Source organism: Marmota monax, unplaced genomic scaffold (assembly GCF_021218885.2).
Source record: "Marmota monax isolate L192 unplaced genomic scaffold, Marmota_monax_Labrador192_F-V1.1 WCK01_AAM20220418_F8-fsc00002, whole genome shotgun sequence".
NCBI lineage: Eukaryota > Metazoa > Chordata > Mammalia > Rodentia > Sciuridae > Marmota > Marmota monax.
The window spans coordinates 24,557,389-24,579,803 of record NW_026693571.1 but is presented as its reverse complement, the minus strand read 5'-3'; the positions used below and the strand labels follow the sequence as shown (position 1 = coordinate 24,579,803).

General features: G+C 34.1%; 1 protein-coding gene across 1 annotated transcript in view; it reads left to right on the top strand.

The window, feature by feature from the left end:
* Positions 1–22,415, top strand: part of Grid2 (glutamate ionotropic receptor delta type subunit 2) — a 1,437,644-nt gene that overhangs the window by 97,313 nt on the left and 1,317,916 nt on the right. The window lies entirely within an intron of this gene.

Sequence of the window (22,415 nt, the reverse complement as noted above, 5' to 3'; positions counted from 1 at the left end):
TGCTTTATTTTTATTTCAGTTTTATTTTTGGTACCAAGAATTAAACCCAGGTGTGTTTAACCACTGAGTGTTGGTATGGATATATGTGTGTTTTCCAGGCACTTTGATGTTGCTGTATTTAATTTAATACTGTCTTGATTCATGTTTAGTAGACTCCTCTTCTATTGATCTTCCTCTTTTTGAGAGTTTGGGATTTGTTTTGAGTTCCCCTGTGTATATTTTTGAATACTCTTTATAGTGCTGGCTTGGTGGTCATGAACTCTTTTAGTTTATATTGTCACAGAAAGTTATTATTTTCTCCTCAATTTGAAACTTAGCTTTGCTAGGTTTAATAACTTGACCTGGCAATTGTTTTCTTTTAGAACTTGGAATATCACATTCCATGCCCTCCTTGATTTTAGGGTCTGAATTGAGACCTCAGATGTGAGCCTTATTTGTTTGCTTCTAAATGTGAAATGATGTTTCTCTTCTGCATATTTTAATAGTCTTTCCTAATTTTCTGTGTGAGGCATTTTGATTATGGTGTATCCTGGAGTGCTTCTCATTTGAGTACGTCTATTTGCGGTCCTATATGCTTTCTGTTTGTGGATGTCTATGTCGTTTCTGATACAGGAAATTTTTTCTATCTTATTGAAAATATTCTTAATTCCTTTAGCTTGTACCTCCAAGTTTTCTTCTATCTCAATGTTCTTCAGGTATGGTCTCTTGATGTTGTTTTATATCCTGATCATATTCTATCATTTTTCCTCTTTATTGCATTCTGTGTACTCAAGTTCACATATTTGGCTTCAAGGACTGAATATCTGTCTTCCTGGGATGAAGTTCTATTTCTATGCAATCTAATCTGAAGCAACACTTTCAAGTGAATTTTAACTTGATTTATTTTATCTTTTATTTCTGGGAGTTCTGATTTTTTTAGTTTTTACTATTTCTATTTCTTTATTAAAGTGGTCTTTCATCTCCTGTATTTGCTGTATTACTTCATTTCATAGATTTTCTTTTAGTTTATTGAACATTTTACTAATCAGTTTTTTTATAATCTTTCTCTGGGATTCTGTTTACTCCATGTGGGATTCTTTGTTGGAGGATTATGAATTTTGTGGGAGGATTTGTTTGCCTGTTCCCTCATGTTTTCAGAGGTTTTAAATTTGTGCATCAGTTGAGATGCTTTCCCCTTCCTCTTTTTTATTCATATCCTTTTGTGTCTAATTAGCTTATTTGTCCTATGACTTCTCTTTGGTTTTGACACATGAATAGTAGTCAAGGGTTAGGATTTGAAGAACCTCTCTGATGTTCCTACTTGGCTCCTGCTTGCTGGTTTTGGTTTTTGTCTCTTAAATTCTTTGAGTTACTCTAATGTTAAAGGTGAAATGGAACTGGATTGTGTGGGGGCTGAAATTCTCTGTTGTTTGCATGATATGCAAGTATTTCTCAGCAGCAGGATGTCTGTTCTCTATAATTTTTTTCCTTGTACTTCAGATTGAAACCAAAGGTGCTTTACCACAGAGCTGAGTCCCCAGTCCTCTTTCATTTTTTATTTTAAGTCAGGGTCTTGCTTAATTGTTGAGGTTGGCCTTGAATTTGCAATCGCTGTGCCTCATCTTACCTAGTAGATGGGATTACAGGAGTGTGCCACCAAGCCCAGGTATCTCTAATCTTGAAGTGTCTTAATCTCTTTCCAGCCCATTTCTGGGATGGGAAAGCCAGAAATGTCACTAAGGTCAGGAACATATGTACAGACTTAAGATAAATGTCTAGTATCTACTTTGCCATCTATATGCTAATGGCCAACTATATAGGAATGGTGGCATCAGCATTTAACAGTATTAATAATAACAAATGTGAACTATATTACACATTTGACAGCAAGTGTCTACTATGTTGTCCACTGTACCAATAATCACAATAACTTGAATGAAGTAGGAATTCATAGTCTATATAATTTCTATTATTTAGTGGAATTATAGTTTCTTATGTAAGAGAAAATAGGGTAGAAAGGCTAGAGAAATTTTTAAGTGTTTGAAAAAGTGATCAGATAAGAGGCAGTAGAAAAGGAGCAAGTGTCAACTTTAAGGAAGAATAGTATGTTAACTTAAAGTAATTAAAAAAAGAGAGGATAAACAGGAGATTTTTTTTTCTGTTACTGGGAGAGGGAATTGAAGAAGGGGATATAGGAGAATCCAGAATCTAGGCATGAACAAACAAGAAAATGTGAGATCAAAACAACTCAAACCCTCATATAATAGTATTTCACCTAATTCTTTTCTAAGCTAAATAATGAACAAATGCATGTAAGAGATATTAATGTATAAGTAAAGTTATATGAAATATGAAGTAAAGTATATAAACATATATTTACATATAAATATATAACATGTAATATATATAAGCATATAAGTATATATATTCATACACATATATATATATTTATACACATATACTTATATTTATACATGTATAAATGTATATATACTTATACATGTTTGTTCAGTGAGAATATACTCAACCACATACATACACACACACATTCACATTCAGCAAAATCATGCATTTTTTAAAAAAATTAAAATGAGGAATAATGCAATATCATACAATGATGTTTGAAAAAAAAGTTAAAATTCAAAAGAATAAGAATGGGAATACGGAAACAAAAAGAAGTAAAAGAAAACAAGAAAACATAAGCATTAATGAGACATACAGGGATTTTTTTCCCCTGTGGTGGTCAAATCCTATGGCTGGGTAGATATTTAGTCTTTATATTTATTTCTGGCTCTGTACTTATGTCCACTATTCTTGTGTTCCTAACTTAGTTACCAGCCAGTTTTAGTAGTTTCCCAATTCCAATCACCCAGTATTGCATGTGATACACTTGGGATTGCTGATGAATTATTTAATTATTTAAGAAAGGGTGATCTAGAGTTTTTTGTTTTTTTTTTGCGGGGGGGCGGGTGTGGGTTTTTGAGAGTCTTTTTTTTATTAGTTGTTCAAAACATTACATAGCTCTTGACATATCATATTTCATACATTTGATTCAAGTTGGTTAAGAATCATTTTTCCCCCGTATACAGATTGCAGAATCACATCGGTTACACATCCACGTTTTTACATATTGCCATACTATTGTCTGTTGTATTCTGCTGTCTTTCCTATCCTCTACTATCCCCCATCTCCTCCTCTGCCCTCCCATCTTCTCTCTCTACCCCATCTACTGTACTTCATTTGTCTCCCTTGTTTTTTTCCCCCCTTTCCCTTCACCTCCTCTTATATGTAATTTTGTATAACGATGAGGGTCTCCTTCCATTTACATGCAATTTCCCTTCTCCCTCCCTTTCCCTCCCACCTCTCGTCCCTGTTTAATGTTAATCTTCATCTCATGCTCTTCCTCCATGCTCTGTTCTTAGTTGCTCTCCTTATATCAAAGATGACATTTGGCATTTAATTTTTAGGGATTGGCTAGCTTCACTTAGCATAATCTGCTCTAATGCCATCCATTTCCCTGCAAATGCCATGATTTTGTCATTTTTTAGTGCTGAGTACTACTCCATTGTGTATAAATGCCACATTTTTTTTATCCATTCATCTATTGAAGGGCATCTATGTTGGTTCCACAGTCTAGCTATTATGAATTGTGCTGCTATGAACATCGATGTAGCAGTATCCCTACAGTATGCTCTTTTAAGGTCTTTAGGGAACAGTCCAAGCAGGGGAATAGCTGGGTCAAATGGTGGTTCCATTCCCAGCTTTCCAAGGAATCTCCATACTGCTTTCCTGATTGGCTGAACCAATTTGCAGTCCCACCTGCAATAAACAAGTGTACGCGTTTCCCCACATCCTCGCCAGCACTTGTTGTTGTTTGACTTCATAATGGCTGCCAATCTTACTGGGGTGAGATGGTATCTTAGGGTGGTTTTGATTTGCATTTCTCTGACTGCTAGAGATGGTGAGCATTTTTTGATGTACTTGTTGATTGATTGTATGTCCTCCTCTGAGAAGTGTCTGTTCAGGTCCTTGGCCTATTTGTTGATTGGGTTATTTGTTATCTTACTGTTTAATTTTTTGAGTTCTTTGTATACTCTGGATATTAGGGCAGTATCTGAAGTGTGAGGAGTAAAGATTTGTTCCCAGGATGTAGGCTTCCTATTTACCTCTCTTATTGTTTCTCTTGCTGAGAAAAAACTTTTTAGTTTGAGTATGTTCCATTTGTTGATTCTTGATTTTTACTCTTGTGCTATGGGTGTCCTATTAAGGAATTTGGAGCCTGACCCCACGAGATGGAGATTAGAGCCAACTTTTTCTTCTATCAGACACAGAGTCTCTGATTTGATATCAAGCTCTTTGATCCATTTTGAGTTAACTTTTGTGCATGGCGAGAGAAAGGGATTCAGTTTCATTTTGTTGCATATGGATTTCCAGTTTTCCCAGCACCATTTGTTGAAGATGCTATCCTTCCTCCATTGCATGCTTTTAGCCCCTTTATCAAATATAAGAAAGTTGTAATTTTGTGGATTGGTCTCTGTGTCCTCTGTTCTGTACCATTGGTCCACCCGCCTGTTTTGGTACCAATACCATGCTGTTTTTGTTACTGTTGCTCTGTAGTATAGTTTGAAATCTGGTATCGCTATACCGCCTGATTCACACTTCCTGCTTAGAATTGCTTTTGCTATTCTGGGTCTTTTATTTTTCCATATGAATTTCATGATTGCTTTATCTATTTCTATAAGAAATGACGTTTCGGATTTTGATTGGCATTGCATTAAACCTATAGAAAACTTTGGGTAATATCGCCATTTTGATGATGTTAGTTCTGCCTATCCATGAACAGGGTATATTTTTCCATCTTCTAAGATCTTCTGTTTCTCTCTTTAGGGTGCTGTAGTTTTCATTGTATAAATCTTTCACCTCTTTTGTTAGGTTGATTCCCAATTTATTTTTTTTTGAGTTTATTGTGAATGGGGTGGTTGTCCTCATTTCCTTTTCAGAAGACTTGTCGCTGATATACAGGAATGCCTTTGATTTATGCGTGTTGATTTTATATCCTGCCACTTTGTTGAATTCATTTATTAGATCTAGTAATTTCTTTGTAGACCCTTTTGGGTCTGTTAGGTGTAGAATCATATCATGCGTAAATAGTGATAATTTAAGTTCTTCTTTTCCTATTTTTATGCCTTTAATTTCTTTTGTCTGTCTAATTGCTCTGGCTAGTATTTCGAGAACTAAATTGAATAGAAGTGGTGAGAGAGGGCATCCCTGTCTTGTTCCAGATTTTAGAGGGAATGCCTTTAGTTTTTCTCCATTTAGAATGATGTTAGCCTGAGGCTTAGTATAGATAGCTTTTACAATGTTGAGGTAAGTTCCTGTTATCCCTAGTTTTTCTAGTGTTTTGAACATAAAGGGATGCTGTACTTTTTCGAATGCTTTTTCCGCATCTATCGAGATGATCATGTGGTTCTTATCGTTAAGTCTATTGATGTGGTGAATAACATTTATTGATTTCCGTATATTGAACCAGCCTTGCATCCCAGGGATGAATCCTACTTGATCATGGTGCACAATTTTTTTGGTATGCTTTTGTATTCGATTCACCAGAATTTTATTGAGGATTTTTGCATCTAAGTTCATTAGAGATATTGGTCTGTAGTTTTCTTTCTTTGAAGTGTCTTTGTCTGGTTTCGGGATCAGGGTAATGTTGGCCTCATAGAATGAATTTGGAAGAGCTCCTTCTTTTTCTATTTCTTGAAATAACTTGAAAAGTATTGGTATTAATTCTTCTTTGAAGGTTTTGTAAAACTCCACTGTATACCCATCCAGTCCAGGGCTTTTCTTGGTTGGTAGTCTTTTGATGGATTCTTCTATTTCCTTCTTTGTTATTGTTCTGTTTCAATTGTGTATATCTTCCTGACTCAATCTGGGCAAATCATATGACTTAAGAAATTTATCGATATCTTCTCTATCTTCTATTTTATTGGAATATAGGGTTTCAAAATAATTTCTAATTATCTTCTGTATTTCTGTAGTGTCGGTTGTGATATTGCCTTTTTCATCCCGTATGTTAGTAATTTTAGTTCTCTCTCTTCTTCTCTTCATTAGCATGGCTAAAGGTCTGTCGATCTTATTTATTTTTTCGAAGAACCAACTTTTAGTTTTGTCAATTTTTTCAATAGTTTCTTTTGTTTCCATTTTGTTGATTTCCACTCTGATTTTAATTATTTCTTGCCTTCTACTACATTTGCTGTTGTTTTGCTCTTCCTTTTCTAGGATTTTGAGATGAAGTGTGAGCTCATTTATTTGTTGTTTTTTTTTTTTTTCTTTTTTTGAGGAATGAACTCCAGGCAATGAATTTCCCTCTTAAAACTGCTTTCATTGTGTCTCATAGATTCTGATATGTTGTGTCTGTATTTTCATTTATCTCTAAGAATTTTTTGATTTCCTCCTTTATGTCTTCTGTAACCCATTGATCATTCAGTAACATATTGTTCATTTTCCAGGTGATGTAGTATTTTTCCTTCCTCCTTTTATCATTGATTTCCAGTTTCATTCCATTATGATCAGATAAGATACATGGTATTATCTCCACACCTTTATATTTACTAAGAGTTGCCCTATGGCATAATATATGGTCTATCTTTGAGAAGGATACATGTGCTGCTGAGAAGAACGTGTATCCACTTGATGATGGTTGATATATTCTATATATGTCGGTTAAGTCTAGGTTATTGATTGTGTTATTGAGTTCTATAGTTTCTTTATTCAACTTTTGTCTGGAGGATCTCTCCAATGGAGAGAGCGGTGTGTTGAAGTCACCCATTATTATTGTGTTGTGGTCTATTTAACTCTTGAACTTAAGGAGAGTTTGTTTTATGAACGTTGCACCACCATTATTTGGTGCATACATATTGATGATTGTTATGTCTTGTTGGTGAATGGTTCCTTTTAACAGTATATAGTGTCCTTCTTTATCCCTTTTGGTTAACTTAGGTTTGAAGTTGATTTTATTCGATATGAGTATGACCACTCCTGCTTGTTTCCGAGGACCATATAAGTGGTATGATTTTTCCCAACCTTTCACCTTCTGCCTGTGTATGTCTTTTCCTATCATATGAGTCTCCTGAAGGCAACATATTGTTGGATCTGTTTTTTTTTTAATCCAGGTTACTAGCCTGTGTCTCTTGATTGGTGAGTTTAAGCCATTAACGTTTAGGGTTACTACTGATATATGGTTTGTACTTCCAGTTATGCTTATTTAATTTTTATTTTAATTTGGCTAGTTTTTTCCTCTTTGGTTATTTTTCCCCCCTTTACTGAGTTACCTCCCACTGTTAGTTTTGGGTGCTGTTTATCAATTCCTCTTCTTGTAGTGTTTTGCTCAAAATGCCTTGCAGTACTGGTTTTCTGGCTGCAAATTCTTTTTACTTTTGTTTATCGTGAAATATTTTAATTTCATTGTCAAACCTGAAGCTTAATTTTGCTGGATACAGTATTCTTGGTTGGAATCCATTATTTTTCAGCGTTTGAAATATGTTTTTCCAGGATCTTCTCGCTTTCAAAGTCTGTGATGAAAAATCAGCCGTTAACCTAATTGGTTTACCCCTGAATGTAATCTGCCTCCTTTCTCTCATAGCTTTTAATATTCTCTCCTTGTTCTGTATGTTGGTTGTCTTCATAATTATGTGTTTTGGATTTGGTCTATTACGGTTTTGTATGTTTGGGGTCCTGTAGGCTTCCAGGATTTTGCAATCTATTCCATCTTTCATATCTGGAAAGTTTTCTAAGAATATTTTATTCAACAGATTGTTCATTCCTTTGGTTTGGACCTCTCTACCTTCTTCTATCCCAATGACTCTCAAGTTTGTTTTTTTTTATGACATCCCATATCTCTTGGATGCCTTGCTCGTGATTTCTTACCATCCTTTCTACGTTGACTATATTCTTTTCGAGTTGATAAACTTTGTCTTCATTATCTGATGTTCTGACTTCTATTTGATCTAGTCTATTCGTAATATTCTTGTTTGAGTTTTTAATTTGGTTTATGGTTTCCTGCATTTCTAGGATTACTGTTTGATTTTTTTTTTAAATCTCTATCTCCTGGTAGAGTTCATTCTTTGCTATTTGAATTTGCTTATGGGATTCATTTTCAAAGTATTCTTTCATTGTTTGGACTTGCTGTCTAATGACTTCTCTAAGATTCCATTCCATCTGAGTCAGGTATGTCTTGAGTTCTTTCTCTTCCATTTTTCTGATGCCTCTAGGTTCTCCTGTAAATTTAAGTTGTCCTGCATTGTTTGTAATCCTTTTTTCCCTTGTTTTTTCATGGTGTTCACGTTACTTTACAACTCTGTTTAACTGCTGTGTTTCTGTTTTCTCCTATAAATTTGTTTTGGTTTTGTATATCTCTGTGGTCTCTCCTTTGTGGTGGGAGACTATGCCTAGAAATGTTGGGCTTTATTGTAATTTAAAGCTGATTCATTCAATTCATAAAAGGCTTATGGATGCTGTATGCATATAGTAATTTGTTGTTTGGTCTTAGGACTTTATGTTTAGGTTAGGTGCTATAATGGTATGAAGGTTAGTATGTCTTTGCTACTTTGGAAGATTGCTCTACTGAAGGGGGATATTAACAGGCAATTGGATCAGGGTATTTGTTAATAGCTAGATATTTAGGAGCCCTATAGACAGCCTCGAAACAATCACCTATTTGCATTTAGACAATTACACGTAATGGAAGTCGTAAAGCTTGGGATGAAAGTTAGGGGGAAGGGGAAAGAAGGAGTTCTTTAAGAGAAAGAGGGAGAGAGAGATAGGTAGAATAGAGGAGAATGGAAAGAACAATAAAACTTGAAAAGGGAAAAGAAAGAAGGAAGAAAAAACTAATAAAATAGAAAATAAAAAAAATGTAAAAAAAATGAAGTCTTAGAGATCCATATTCTTCTCTTCCAGTAGGCGGAGCTGTGTCCTCAGAGCTGAGCTTCTTCCCTCTATGTGCCTGCAGCAATCCTTGTAAGGTGGCTCCTGGGCGTCTCTCAGTCCTGTTAGTCCAGAGCCGTTTCTCTTCTCCAGCCCCTCCCCCCCTTCCTCCTGCCAGCCAGCTAGACCCCGCTCACCGGAGGCGCTCTCCAAGATTCTGGTTACACTTGCAGTCCCACTGCGTGCCTTATTTTCCGAACGACTGAGCACTCTCTCTGTCATTCATCCAAATCCTAGGGCTATGGTGCGGTGATCTGGGAACCGACAGTTTAATTTGTCCGGACCCCTTTGGTGGGCACGCCCCCAGGAATTGGTGGCTAAGACCTTGGGTGTCGCTGCAGGTGGTAGGGGGAGTTGGGGGTCGAGAATCCCTTCTGCTTCCCTTGGCCCCTACAGTCATGCCCACGCCGCTGGCGGTAGAGGGAGTTGGGGGTCGGGAGTCTCCTCTGTTTCCCTCAGCCCCTACAGTCATGCCCACGGAGCTCTGGGTCGAGATTTTTGAGGTTTCCCGGCTGTATGTATCTGGTGGCGGTGGGAGTCACACACCTGCTAAAGCCGATTCTGCTGGGAAGGGATCCCGTCCACCCAACTCTGGTCGTGATCAAGAGTTATAGATTGGAGTTTCCAGTTGTTGGGGTTTGGACTTTGGTGGGTTTTAGATCTCTGTTGCTGAATATTTGAGATTGTTCCACTCCCCCTATTGATGTGGAGCTTCTTATTTCTCCTGGACTTTTGGATCTCTAGGGCTTCCAGAAATTTGCACTTTTAGGTTCTAGGGACTAAACCTCCACATATTTCACCTTTGCCGTATAGATGTGAATACCAGGTATCTGCTCAAGTGTACAGATGTGCTTGTGTGGCCACAGTGAGCTCTTTGCAACAGTGCTTCTGGGGGTATCAGCTGTCATTGGAATTTTATGCCTTAGGATCCCAGAAGCTGAATGGTTCAGGCAAAATGTTCTTTGTGCTTGTTTCAGTCTCTCTTAGTCAAGCACCCTTAGGGAATGTTGTCATTAGCTACTGGTAGTTCCTCTGTGAGCTTACAATCCCTGATCCTGTTCAAAGATGCTCAAGCTTTCTGTAGCTTGGTTCCACCTGAATGTTCATAAGTTGTCTAGAAACAGTTCATGGGAACAGTTTTCAGTGTCTGGGAAAGCATTCCTAACCAGCCAGTGGGTTCAGAGAGGGCTTTCTGCACCAGACTCATGGAGGGGTTATCACTTCTATGGAACACTTTCACCCCAGTGGACCTCTTGGGATTTGTTTTCACTGAGATGCTTCCACTACTAACTCTATGTCAGTTAAAGTAAGCCTTCCTCTGTAAACCACAAGCTCCCCCAATTTGATCTTTTAAAATTTTTAAATTTCTTTATGTGCCAGCCATGCGTCCCTTTTTTTCTGGGCTTACTATACCACTCTGCTGGCAAGTCTGTAAGGTATTATTTCTTATGCTCAAGTTACCAACTTTCTGTAGCTTGATGAATTTGTCTTTTACAGTTCACTATTATGTTTCCATGAAGTTTCTTTGTTACTCACCTGTGTGGTTATGTCCCTGTAATATACTGTTTTTAAGTCCTTTGGGTATAGTCCAAGGAGAGCGATAGCTGGGTCAAATGGTGGTTCCATTTGCAGATTTCCAAGGAATCTCCGTACTGCTTTCCATATTGGCTGCACCAATTTGCAGTCCCACCTGCAATGTATTAGTGTACCTTTTCCCCCACATCCTCACCAACACTTATTGTTGTTTGCCTTCATAATAGCTGCCATTCTGACTGGAGTGAGATGACATCTTAGAGTACTTTTGATTTGCATTTCTCTAATTGCTAGAGATGATGAGCATTTTTTGATATATTTGTTGATTGTATTTAAGGCACATTGTATTTAAGGCAGTAAGAGCTGGATGCAGAGCCAAGTATTATGTGATATACCTTGTTTGGTGATGGTGGCAGGTTCAAGAAGGAATAAGTTTTTGGAATAGTTCTTCAGCTCTTAAAGTTGAATAAAAGTTAGAAAAGGAAATGGAATGAGCAAATCTTAGAAGGAAAAAGATAGCATGAAATTTCAAAATTACTTTCCTATTTCCTTTTTTACTTAAAATATATATCTTAAAGAGTCAGTACTTATTTGTAGCTTTCCAATTGAAGAAGAAAAACTTTCCCAGAACCATTTTAGGATATAAATTGTAATGGTTATTTATATGGTCAATAGTAGTAATTATCAGAAAAGATACTCAGAAAATTTAAAAGAAATTATGCTTCTTTTAATTACTTAAACAATTCAAATATAATGTTGTTGTTCTCTGAAAACATAAAAGGGAATTTCATCTGTGCATCTTGGTCTTTATTATACAGCATCATGAAATTTTAAGTGTTAATTGAGTCAAGTGTACATTCTTAAGATATACCTTATTCTTGGGGTTTATAGTAATGTCTGCATTGAAGAGACTTAAACTTCTTTGCAAGACAAACAAACAAACAAAAACAAAAACCAGTTGCCCAAAAGGCATCCAACTGGAAAATTGATTTCCTTTGGAGAATTCTGCAGTGATGGCAAGCCCACTCTTTATAATTTCCTGCTATAGCCTTTATAGGTAGCATATACAATATAAAACTATAATATGAAATTTATTGGATTGATTCATTTATATATTTGTCTGGAGATTATAACCATAATCATTTAAACAATCAAGTTTAAATCCTAATATAGGGCTATATTATACACACCATATCTATTTAAAAGTGCATAGAATCAAAGAATTTGATAACGATTTTGTGATCATACCACCCGAGCTACAGGCACATACAGTAGTGTGCCTATCCCTGAAGAAGAGTTATTAGAATTTTCTAAATTAGGAGTATTTAATTTAATGTTAAGCAGTGGAAAGTGCAACAAAAATAATTAAGCAGAATAGGAATACGGAGAGATGCTTTGGAGCAGCATGACTGAAGTGGAGGTTCACTTTTTAAATAAGGCAGATGAGAAATGCCCATATAAAGAGATGTAAATAAACCTCAGAGAACTCACTGACCTAACTTTGTGAGTGTTAGCTAGCTAGGGCATTACAGGCAGAGAGAAATAGCATGTGGGAACATGTTAGCAGGGTCTTAGAAGAGATGGGTAGGTTCTCGAAATAGCCAAATAGTGTGCCTTAAGTGGATCAGTGAGGTGGAGAGTTTTAGGAGCTGCCATTAGAGACCTTGCCAAGAATCAATTCATAAAGAACATGATAGGCATAAAATGATTTTAGATATTGTTTGATAGGAACCCACTAGAAGGTTTTTTAGCAGAGCTAAAAAATTGTCAAATTTACATTTTAAGAAAAAAATAACTCTGGCATTTGAATAGAGTTGACTGTTGTGAGGCAATAGCAGAAACATGGCGACTCAGGTAGTTGCTGTGTGCATGAAAAAAGTGACGATATTTCATACTGGGAATGTCCCTGACTTGGTGGGGAGAAATGGTCTTTCCATTAATCCATTTTATTGGTAGAGCTGCATAAGAGGATTTGCTGATAAGACTACTAGTTGTCACAGAAGAAAATGGAGTTAAGGATAACAGTAATAATTCTTGGCAAATAATTGCATTTCGAATGACGTTTGTTGTACATTTGGAGTTTCTAAGCCCTTACTGCATTTACAGACATGACACTAGAAAAGATGAGTGAGAATACTGTAGAATTTAAAAAGGGAAAAGGTGTTTTGTTCCAGTGACATGTGCTTAAATGCAGAGAGTAATATTTCTTATACATAATCTTATTTATATCCAGTTTTCCTTTTAAAAGATCTGAGCTAATTTTTAATAATACATCAGCATTCTAGAATGAAATTCAACTATAGTGTATTTGGTTGTAAGAGTGAACTAGGGCATTAAATTATTCACCAAGAAGTACATTAGCCCAGATATAACCAATATTGGTAAAGACAAGATGCAAATTTATAAAACCGGAAGAGCACAATTAATTAAACTAATTAAGTGGAAATATTACAATGTTCATAAGTTTCAGAGGAGAAAAATACAGATGGAAAGGAAATACTACTATGTAAACATTTGAGAAGGCCCAGGGTCTTCTATGTATCTGAAGACCTGTTAAGTTCAGGTTGTTTCAGTTGCCTAGGATGATATTACCCATGATTTTAAAAGGCAGGTACTATTTTGGTTTCCTGTGATATTCCATTGCTGAAATAAATTCAATAATTTTTTTGCAGGAGGTTAAGCAGTCTAATAAAAGTTTGTACTTCTCTAGAAATCTGTCTTGAGCCAAGGTTAACTTAATTTATTCCAGATAATGCTCCATAAAATTTTGTCAGCCAGGAATTGGTAATAATTGGAGAAAAAATAACTCAGGTTCTCTCTTCAGAGGACCTGAATCTATATCTCTTCTTGTTCATCAACATGTTTCATATCACAAGACATATTGCACATTTTTCTGTATTCTTTGGGATGTTTTATTCAGGACTGAACAATACTCCATATGCCCTGTGACTCTAGTGTGACAGCAGGATGACCAACTCTCTGGGATGAAGTAAATTGGCTTTTTAAGTTAAGTTCTAAACTTTTGATAGTATAGAACATTTTGGTAGTTAAGAAATGCTCATGATGAAAATCAGAGTGATCAACTGAAAGTAATTCTGTGTCAAATGAAAGAAATTGCTCCCTGAATGTAGTAGTTGGAATATCATTAAAACACCTCTAAACAGATTAAAGAATTTTAAAAATCTACACAACTTAATGAATATGAGAAAGAATTCTCAGCACCAACTACAGGGTTATTATATAATCTTTTGAACTGAAATAATATATGAAAACACACTCTAGCTCCTTCTCATATTTCAACCAAAATTACTAATTATAGCAGTAGTTTTAGCCACAGAATATAAAGTCTTCTTTATAATCCTATTATTAACTAAAGTCTGAAAAGTTGCTCGAACAGAGGGAAGCTAATAGATACTATTATTTACGAAGAATAAAGTAATTAAATAAATGGAAATAAAACACAAATTCCCATGACTAAATCATATTTCAATTGTAAAATTGTCCTAAATTGTTATTAAATATTTTAGTAAAGCTGTTAAATTTTTTGCTGAATTCAGCAGAATCTCTGAGTTTATTATAATAATTATGAGATGAATTTTCTTGACTATGAAGCAAAAGAAATATCATATCAAATAGTTTAAATATAATTTTCTGTGGAAAAGAAGTAAATAAGATGACATTTTCCACATGAGTATGATTATTAAGTAGATGACAGCAAATTCAACAGAGAAAATCCATCTTTGAAGTGTGTTAAAGGGTGGCTGGTTTAGATATGGCAATTAATCACTGTATTATTTATAGTGTGGGAATAACTCATACTACATTAATCAGGGATAACTTCTGCTTAATTAACAAGATTGCCAAAAATGTCAAACACAAGCACAAAAACACAATTATGTAAAAAAAAAAAAAAGTATTAGCTAGGGAGTGATAATCATAAAATGAAATTTTAACTTGCCTCCAACTCTTTTACCTGCTTGAACTTTTATACTTTCCCAGGATATTTCATGAATCAATTTCTTCCCACGTTTGAAAAGGATGCCTTTTAAGATACATAGTAGCACAATAATAAAATAATACATACTATGTGTTGCTTCTGTTCTGGCTAACCTTCTTTTCCTGTGTCTGCTTAGCTTATTCTGTGTAGGCAGCTGCCTATTTTCCCACACGGAGAGCAAGCATGACTGAATGATAGATAGACTGGCATTAGGTCACCTAGTTTGAATCCTGGCTCCATTATATTCCAGTTGTGTGATTTAAGACAAGTTAATCAACTTGTCTGCACATCCCCTTCATAATTACAAAAAGGGGCTAAAATGTCACCTAATTTATAGGGTAGGTAGTTATGAAATTAAACTAATACACTTAAAGTGTTGAATTATGTCTAATTATCTAATAAATATTAGCTGTGTTTTAATTTGTATTATCTCAACCAGGGGTGTTATACTCTTGTTTCTCTACCTCTCCATTGCTTTATCCTCCTCAGCCTCTGAGCTGTAACCTACTGCCACCCAATTTCTCTTTAGCTTGTCATTTCAACATCTAAGCAACTGATGCACCCAGAATGCAGTGCAGTTAATACCTTAAGCTTCAAATAAAAAGTACAGCATTTCTTAGGAACTTGTATCTAATACATCTCTTTTGTCTGTACATTCTTCAGATATTTGATCCATTTCACAGATTCAAGATTGATGTCAGATTTGGTGAAATTATAATTATGAATAGATAATCATAACCACTACTGAAACATTCATAGACAACCAGCATTGAAATAGTTAGAGTGACAAAAATTCCTAGGATTTTTATGTGCAAAAAGTGTGCAACCGCATGTGGTACAAAGAATTTTATGTGATGAGCTGAAGCAAGAAAATGAGAATCAGAGTGGACAAAGTGTGTGCTTAGCTGAATTAAGGATATGATAAAACAGTGTAACATATTTGAGAATAAGGAAGACTTGGAGATGTCTTTACATTGTGTCCATTTTTAAAGGAAAGCAGCCATCAGGTGCTCAGGCTGAAAGATAGAATTATGAACAGAGTGAAGCTTTGAGATATATGCAAATGATAGCCTTGTATAAAAGCAGAATGTAGTGTTAGTTAACTGAGGATCTGTAGACAACTATTTGGAGAGTAATAATATGGAATATTTCCTCTTTTAAACAGGAAAAAAAAGAATAAAAATAGATATCTTTTCTTTGATTCTGGAATGGCATGCAATACCCCAATAGACAGGGTTAGCAAAACTTTGATTATACATCGTGTATGATTGCTACCTAAGTTTTCTCATCTTGTGGTCCCTTGTTGATAAAAAAATAAATAGGTTTTCCTGTCTTTTATCATTAAATAAATTTTGTATATTCTCTTTTATCCCTATGTAAATTCATATTTTATATGCTGCAGAGCCTAAGATCACAAAAACCCTAGAAAAATCATTCTGAAATCATCTAACATGGAAATAATATATACCAGGTGAGCTATCTAGTGGCTCCTGTGTTTTAAAATGCAGAAGGGTGGGCATCAGTACCTATGTTACTGTCAAGTCACAAATGTATGAGTAATTATATCTCAACTCTGGGTCTGTTATTTGCCCCTTCAACTCACCTACTAAGAACTCACCTACTAAGAACTCAGTTCATAACAAATTCCTAATTACTTGTCTTGAATTAGGTATTTTGTGTCTTTCCCCCATTAGTGACTTTCTGACATACTAATTTCTTTATCTCTGTCCTGGTTCAAAAATATTTAAAAAGTGTCACAAATAAGGATTACATTTTCTTTCTTATATTCAGTTTTTGTTTCTCTAATATCAGTTCTGTCTTAGAATTGTCCAAATTATGGGATCATCTCATAGTATTTAGGCCATATTATATTGATAAGTTTTGTTCTCCAGAACATATCTCAAATATATTTTGATAAATGAATGAAGAATGAAGGGATTGGGAGAAAGAAAAGCATGGCATTGTAAAGGACTGTGTACATACTATCCACATATTTGTTAAATTATGGATTAAATCACAACATATTTTGTGGATGGAAACATTTTCTTCAAGTTGCTAAATGCTCTCTTTTAATAATCCATCTCAGTTGTTCCAAGAAAAGAGATGCCAGCTTGATGAATGGTCCCCAAACACTTCATTTTACCACTAAAATAATTGTATGATGAACAATTCAATTTTTAAGAAAATGTAAATCAAGAGACTTTCAAAGGGAAATATATTTTGAAAAAAGGTATCAGAGCATTTTATCAAAATCATAAAAGGGTAACAAACAATGAATAGACCAAGTTATCTTTTTATTTGTTGATTTTAATTAAATGAATATAATGAATCCAACAAAGTAAAAAGTTTTGTAGTATATAATTTAGTGTTTCAGATTTTCTTATCATAATGAATGCAAATTTCTTGTTTGTTTTTTGCTCTGACTGGAAAAATAGGAAATATTTTCATGTTATCAAAAATCAAGCTATTGCTAGGAAATTTGTGTGCTTTGTGTTTCCTTGGAGATTAGGATTATTATTTTAAATACTTGGTGAATGCTAATAAAAGAGAATAGTTTTGACATTTTGAATGGCATTTATTTTCCAAGTTTCTAAGCAATTAACTGAAGGCATTGTAAGAAATTTATCTTTAATACTTATTGTATAGTTTTCATTCTCTTTACTTCTGACATTTCCCTTAAGAATCTTGTTTATTTCAGTTTTTTTTTTTTTTTTTTTTTTTTTTTAGTATTAGCAGGGAGAACTAAGGAGAACCTAAGTAATATCAACTTGTTTTTCCTTTTAAACCACTAATATATTATTCTATATTGTTTTTCCATAATATGAAGAAATATATTAGTCATCATTTCTTTTTGTTGAGTATTTTTGCTTTGGTCTGTTATACCTTATAATTTATTTTCTGGAAAGAGTGCATGAGGAAACTGAGTTAGTTTTTAATTGTCACATATTAAAGGTGAATATATGAATGTCAAAATATTTCATGGAGCAAAAACCCTGGCCTTTATAAAGTTCCATTTACTGTACTGCTACCATGATGGTTAAAATAGTATTTTAATTCATCAGATCAGTATTACTCTTTATAAGGTAACTTACAAATATTTAAAGAAGTCAAAAAGGAGAGCATGCAAGAAAGAAATAAGAAAGGATCTGTACATAGGCCCTAGAATGACTTCAATAATGCAAGCCATATTGGTGATAGGGTTAATAGGGTATGGTTTATGGATTCAACTATCAGTTTCCAGCAGCCAAATTCAAAAGAAAAAATTGAGTTTGTTACCCAATTCATGGTGCTCATAAGTTAAAAAAAAAGCAATTATTCTGTGAGTAAATTTTTTTTTTCTCAGTAGTAATTTCAGACTAGCATTTAAACAAGTGGAGGGGTTCTCCTAAACAAGCATTATTAACATCATCCTTTCAGGAGACTTCATGGTGATTTCATGGGCATTTTTCTTATATAACCTCTGATGTAATCTTGGTTAAACACAGTTCAACGAAAGCAATTTTACAGAGTTGTACAGTTACATAGAGGCAAACTGATTTGATCAAGGGGCTATCAAAGTGTGATGGATAGGTGTGATGCATTTAACAACTAAGGAAGGACAAAGCTTTAATTTCAGACATCCTAACTCCACTGAGAGGCTGACAGACTAATTACATACACATAGGATAATTTGGTATTAGTTTTCACACTTCACAGCTATTTATGTTCAAATTATATGCATTTGAAAAGGGATATCAAACCAAAAAACATATCTCCTAATAATATGAATTTTTCTAATGAGAGAATTTATATATATATATATATACACACACACACACATATACATATATATACATATACACACACATATATAAAGAATGAGAAGGATAGAGTGAGACAGAAAGAGAGTGTGAGGTTTCTGTGAAGTTAAGTGGATTCCTACAGGTTGAGCATCCATATGATGCTCAGAATTTTTGGATTTGGAATTCTTAATTCAACAAACTAAGTTAATAAAATGCTGCAAAATAGTTTTGGAAAAACTCCAAATCAGAAATGCTTCAGGACTTGAGCATTTCTAATAAGATATACTCAACCTGTAGGAACTTTAAATCCATATAGTAGTATAGGAAGCTCAAATGTTTAAAACTAGAAAGTATTTGCTACTGTTGATCACACAGCAATATAAATGTCAACATTTTTTATACCTTTATTTATTTATTTATTTATTTATGTGGTGCTGAGGATCGAATCCAGGGCCTCACATGTACAAGGCGAGCCCTCTACGGCTGAACCACAACCTCACCCACCAAATGTCAACATTCTTACTTTAATTCTATAATGCCTGAATTTTGAAAGTTATAATCATATCTAAGTTTGTCACATATTTATGATAGAAGTATATCTTCTGTGTTTTATTTAAAAGCATCTTGTATCTCTGTATTTATTATATTTTCAGAGGCCTATGAAAATTGGCATGCTACCTACCATTTTCCTGTAAGGTTCCTTTTGTTCTTGGGCCATTGAGTCAATTTAATATTTTCATCAGTGACAGGATTGAGGAGAATTGGGATTTTATGGGTTAGATTAGGTGTACCCCAAAAGCTCATGTGTGAGACAATGCAAGAAGGCTTAGAGGTGAAATGATTGGGTTGTGAGTTCTTAATCTAATCAGTGAATGAGTCCCCTGACAGGGATTAACTGAATGGTAATTGAAGGCAGGTGTGGTGTGGCTGGAGCAGGTGGGTCATTGTGGGTGTGCCTTTGAGTTATATATTTGTATCTGGTGAGCGGAGTCTCTCTGCATCCTTGCCATGTCCTGAATCACTCTGAGCAATTCCCTTCCATTCTTTTCTGTCACATAATATGTCATGATAAATATTTGGTAAGTTGAACCCTGAAAGAATAAAATAGATACTGAGGTTATGCGAATGTGAATCACAACATCCAAAGACTTTCCTGGATGCAAGGATGTATTGCCTAGAAGAGAAAAGCTTCTGACTCTTAAGTATTCCATGCCATGTAAGAGCAGAGAACTAGGATTCATGAAGGAAGTTGTAATGAGGTAAACTTAACCAAATTAGGACAGTTAATTCGAGAAGGGCTTCCTCAAAAGCCAGCGAGTTTTCTACCCATAGAGGGGTCTAGGCACAGGATACATATGCCCAAATTATTTGCAAAGATAGGTTGTATCATAAGAGCCTGAGAGACTAAATTATTCTCATCCACAATGTTCCTTTGGAACTTAGAGATTTGATGCTTGGTATAGTTTTTAAGAAATTTGAGAATCATGTGTCATGTGAGAAGTAGTAATCATATGCAGCTTTGCAGGAAAGTTTTGTCATGTATTGAGGATTTAGAGCCATCTTTCACATCTTCATGGTGAAAGGAACGTTAACATAATAGTAGATCCTACTTGCTTTGAAAGTGTACCACAAAGTGGTAGACACTCTATTAAAAGTTTCAGCTGCTTTTAAATAAATAATTCTTTTAAAATATATTATTAGTGCATTATAATCATACATAATAAATTTGCTCTGTTTCAGTCCCAGTCTTGAAAGATAAATAATGAGTAAATAAATACATAATCATCAACATAAAAAATGATTTTTCTTTGCTGTGGAGACAATTTGTGTGTCTGTCTATCTATCTATCTATCAGTGCCGAGAATCAAACACAGGCCTTAAGTTGGAGTATAAATATTTCAATAAATAACCAAATATAAAACCACTAAATTCATGCTTGTATAAATATATCAAAATAGATTCTTCTGTCCTATATAACGAAAAAGAATAAAAAATAAAACAGCAACAATAACAACAACAATCAAAAAAGCCATTAAATTTTGACCTGACTTAAAATTCAGGGAAGCACATAGCCAATCAATCAACAGTTTTTCAGCATACCGAATGGGTGGCAATAAAAAAAAATGCTGGCAAGGTTCCCATTTTCAAGATGAAATTCTAATCAAATTGATATTATAGAGCCTCTCTTTTACTTTATTTAGGAAACATCACTAGTATTTGACACTTTCCTGGCTGTTTTTGATTTGTTTATAATGACTGCAACGCATTGGAACATAGTATACTGCATATTGACCAATTATGGCATCTCTCTATAGATTGCTTGTGTTTGCATGTGTGTGTGCATTTGTATCTATATTATGCATATGTAATACTAGATATAGTAGACAAATTTCTACATTTACTTCTTATTTAAGGCAAAGAAAACAATCTTCTAAAGACTTGATATTCTGATATTTTATTATGGGAAATGTTGAATAATTTACATTGGACAAAAGTAGAAAGTTTCTTTAAAATTACATGTATTATATTCCTCATATAAAATAATAGGCATGGAAAAATTTACATACTAAATGCCAATTTTATATTATTTTCTAGTTCACATATAATATATTAACTAGTTTTGTTTAGCTATAGCTTTGAATGTAATATTTAAAAAAAAAAACTTATATCCAAATATATAACTTCTTAAAAAGTGCTTAAATTTTTAAGGAAATATTCTGATTTGATTTATAATTTATGCATCTATAACCTCTCTCTGTATTAAAATCATGTGGGATATCTACTTTTGCAGGGCTTACCAGGGATTGAACTCAGGGGCACTCAAACACAGCTACACGCCCTTCTTTTTTATATTTTATTTGAAGATAGGATCTCACTGAGTTGCTTAGTGCCTTGCTTTTTATTGAAACCGGATTTGAACTCACTACTTCCTGCCTCAGCTTCCTGACTGGTCGGATTACAGGTGTGCACCATAGTGCCCAGCAGGGATTTCTACTTTTTAAAGAGAATTTTTACTTTAAGTGGTTAGAGGTTTTAAATTCAAAATTTGTAAAAACATTGGCACACTGAGACGGTACAACACTGACCATTACTAACACTTTACTTCTAAATGATTTGGAAGAAATATTAATAATATTTCTCCAGAAATCCTTAATGTATTGCTAATAAATGTTTGAATGGTTTTAGAATTGAAAAGTCTTTGTATTTGATTATTCATATTTTCTTTTCTCTTTTATCTTAAACATTTCTTAACAGAATCAGACTACAGAATGTATTGACATCAAAAAACTTAATAATTTGTTCTTCCTCCCTTGTGCATATTATATGTACTGGCCTTGTCATCTCATGAAAATTGAGGCTCCATTAATTTGAATTGCTTGGGCTGAAGGCAAAGCATCACTTTTTCTTTTAGAGTATTACGTAAGGTAAACAAAATAGCTTAGATGTTTTATTGCTTATTAAAATGACTTGTACTTTCATATTAATTTCAATGCCTTGAAATCTTTGAACTTTTACTAGTTTCAGTTTTTCTTTAGCCAGTTTCACATGCTGTGTTTGAATTTCACTTTTCTTATTTAATTTATTATACTTCGGTTGGGTTTTAGAGTAACAGCATTTCAATAATTGCTTAGTTATTAATAGGATAAGCCAATCAATTTTTTCATCTTCAAAATCATAATTATTTTATATGCAAATATTTAGTAAATAATGAAAAGTTTTATGCCAATAAATTCCATGAAGATGTCTCTGTGTGATTTTTTTTTCATTTTAAAATCAGGATATAATTTGTTAAAATTATCATAATCAAATCAATTAGTTGGCTTGTGTATTTCAATTGTCAAAACTACAGACCAATGATGTTACACAGTTGATTTACCCTTGGTTTACAAATAAATTAAAAAAAGTTCAGGATTAGTGGGGGTGGTATGAAGTATTTATCCAAAAAAAAAAAAAATCAGTCTTCCAGGAAGCTAGGAGTCTATATCCAAAGGTAATGTCTGATGATTGTCATATTTTTTCATTTGATCATTTGTGTATGAGGGACCATTTATATTTAATTTGGGGGATTTATTGGTAGTATTCCAGTGTTAGATAATTAATGAACTAGTGTTATGTGTATTTCACATTCTGTGTGTTTCCAA